This window comes from Pyxicephalus adspersus, unplaced genomic scaffold, assembly GCF_032062135.1.
Source record: "Pyxicephalus adspersus unplaced genomic scaffold, UCB_Pads_2.0 Sca665, whole genome shotgun sequence".
In the NCBI taxonomy this organism is placed as follows: domain Eukaryota; kingdom Metazoa; phylum Chordata; class Amphibia; order Anura; family Pyxicephalidae; genus Pyxicephalus; species Pyxicephalus adspersus.
In genome coordinates, this window is record NW_027317672.1 from 7,049 (window position 1) to 10,288 (window position 3,240).

A 3,240-nucleotide genomic window follows, 5' to 3' on the forward strand; every position below is an offset into this window, starting at 1 on the left:
CAGATGAGGTCCCATAAGGCACAAATTTACCGATCAAGGAGTGCAGAAAAGCTTTTCAGTGAGGAATATGTTGTAAAATAGGCTTAAATCCTGTTCCCTTGTTAGGATGGATTTAGATGCTGATGCTGTACAATATAAGGTGCCCCGTGTGCAAGATGGCCGCCAGGCTTTCAGGTTAGAATATAATGATACTTGATGTTAGAGAATCAGGTACACAGGAAATGCAGTAAAGGATTTGTATAGCAGATGAAGTCCCGCAAGGCACAAATGTACTGATCAACCAATACAGGAGAGTTTTTAAATGAAGGGTATGTTGTAAAATAGGCTGAAATCCCCTTTTCTTGTTAGGATGGATTCGGATGCTGATGCTCTACAATACAAGTTGCCATGTGGACAAGATGGCCGTCTGGCCTTCAAATTAGAATAAGATGATACTGGATGTCAGAGAACCAGGCACTCAGGCAATGTAGTAGAGGATTTGTATAGCAAATAAATTCCACCAAGGCACAAATATATTGATCAACGAATGCAGGAGTGCTCTTTAATGAAGAGTATGTTGTAAAATAGGCATAAATCCTTTCCCCTTATTAGGATAAATTCTCTCAAGGCATAAATATAGGCCAAAGTACCACATTTGACAACAGATATGAGATGCCCAGCTTTTATCTTGATCTCCAATTTCACATGCAAAGTAATACTTGTAAAGCTACGTACACACTTCCAATGGTTCTCACCCGATAATCGGCTCAGGGCTGATATCGGTCAAGAATCTGAAGTGTGTACAGCGCGCGTCATTCATCATCCGAACGACCGTCCTGGATCCAAGGACAATGAACGACGAACGATCGTAATGCAAGGGAAGGGGGAGAGCACGCAGCAGGGTGCGGCTTTGTCCCTCCCCCCCTCCCCTCTCCATAGAGCAGAATGGTGCTGTATGTACAGCATTGTTCATGCATGGTGGAGTGCTTAGTCGTTGGAAAGGATCGTGAAAGATCCTTTCAAACGACTATAATTGCAAGTGTGTATGCGGCTTAAGCAAATCTCACCCTCTTAGTTAGGTTCTTGCGTTGATCACACGGGGTATATTTGCCAAAAATGTAGCAAAAGTTGTCTGGTTTATGACACAGCTGTGCCTACTCATCTTATCTTTAGCTCAAAACACAACATCCTTTGCTTGGTAATTAGTGGGATATAGGTTGGCTTCCAAATGTGGAAAACCACTTCTTAACCACAAAAGGTAGTTATCTATCACTTGCATTTATATTGCCTTAAGCTAGGTTCAGACTAGCGTTTTATGAAAAAGCAAAATGGGTTTGTTTTTTTATTAATACAGGCATTTTCAGGCACTAGATTTTTAAGCTGTTTGCCATCCAAGTGTCTCCAAAGTCTTGCACTGAACAGCTTGTAACTGCTTATACATGCGTTTGCAATTTATTGATTTGCACAATGTTTTTTCACACATTTTTGCCTACTACTGCCTACTATTAACAGCTAGGCACCCAGAAGCAGCTCAGGCAAAAATGCTTGAAGTGAAAAACCTGAATGCTGGGAGCAATAAATGCCATAAAAGCTGCTAGTCTGAACCTATCCTTAGTGGATTTTTAACTCTGAAAGACAACCTAATACAAAGATGAACATTACTACATCTTGCAAAACAAGGTAAAGTCGTGGAACCTAGTAAACCCATAATCACAAATAATTAATGAAATCATAGATTTCAAATTTCATAGAGGTGAAAAAAGAAGGCTGTTCAAAGCCTCATGTCACTTCCTATGTTTAACAGCTAGTTATCCAACATAAATGAATAAAACCAAATCTTAATTCACAGAAAGTTTAATTTTTTTCATGAAGTTTCAGTCTCTGATGGCACAGGTTCCACAAGGTACTTGTACGACAAACTGAACAATATCTGGATAAAAACAAAAACAAGAAATAGGCATTTTTAATGGATACAGGTTTGTCTAAAGACAATAATACATAGAATATCTTGTAGTTTTAAGCAACCTGCAATATCAATATATATCATAAAAAAATACAAGATAACTATTTTACATTTCCTATTCTAGAAGCTTCTTCAAATAATACAATGCAATCCTTTTTTCAGCTCAAATGTTGACTGAAAGACTACAGATCTGACACAACTTGACATACCAAAAACAAGTAAAACAAGTTTTCCTGAATGAAATGGGTGTGTAAAATGCACTTCTATAAAAAGATGGCAGATCTGGGTTCACTAATGTGTCATCCAAGCAGTTCAGTGATCTTTAGAATAATCTTTTCATCACAAAGTTACAAGGGATGCTATTACTTCCTATTCCTTCTGAACATATCTGTCCTGCCTATAATTATTCTGACCCTCTGGCTTAAAGAAAAGTTGGGTTTCCTAATCTATATACCTGGTTAGTGACTGGGTGTGCAGCATAACATCCAGGCAACTATCACATTAGGTCAATTGTGAAAGCCTCCACATTTCTCTTAGGGAAGGTTTTACACAAATGTACCAGTTAACCTGCGATAAAATGCATGTATAACCAAAATGCATTATAGCAAACCATGCATGTGTTACTGTATTGCCCCAATACATTAAAACACACAGCTGCACACCACAATGCAAGGTAACACTACCATGGGTTGTGGCATGCTGCAGCAGGTAAAATGGCACAGGTGCATTTTTGCCATGGTGGCAACCCATTCAAATTGCTAACACACTATATTGGACTGCACAGGTCCTAAAAGATTCGTTGGTGAATGCCTTTGGTTATTTTCAGACACGTCACATGTTCTGTTCATAATTTCTGTGATTTGCAGGTACATTTTTAACATTGTACAGTAACTGTACAGAAACGCTAATATGGTCATCATGTGAAGAACAGGAATTTGAGAATTCTTTTACCAATGCCTTTATAAACAAGTAATGTCTAAAACACTTTTTCCTGGTGTGTAATCGATTCGGATCCATGAGCACAGAATAAGATAAAGAAACATAGAGAGTAAGCTAAAGCTACATTCTGAGAAAAATTAAACAAATAAAAAGTAAACATTTCTTTGCAAAACTTTGGCAGTAGTAACTGTATATATGTATGAACAATAGGTAAAAGTGGTGAGGAGAAGCAGAATGTAAAAAGAAAAGATCTGTATGGGAAAAGAAGATAGAAAAAATACTCTCTTACGGTGATTAGAAGGAGCAGACCCATCATGACTCCCAACATTATATACAAATTTTGTGTTAAGCCTGCTGCC

General features: G+C 38.0%; 1 long non-coding RNA gene across 1 annotated transcript; it reads right to left on the bottom strand.

The window, feature by feature from the left end:
• Nucleotides 1-1,815: 1,815 nt before the first annotated feature.
• LOC140321089 (uncharacterized) lies at nucleotides 1,816-3,240 on the bottom strand. Its single transcript, XR_011918819.1, has 2 exons — nucleotides 3,171-3,240; nucleotides 1,816-1,909 (listed from the first exon to the last, which is right to left on the bottom strand). It is a non-coding gene; the product is annotated as an uncharacterized lncRNA (long non-coding RNA).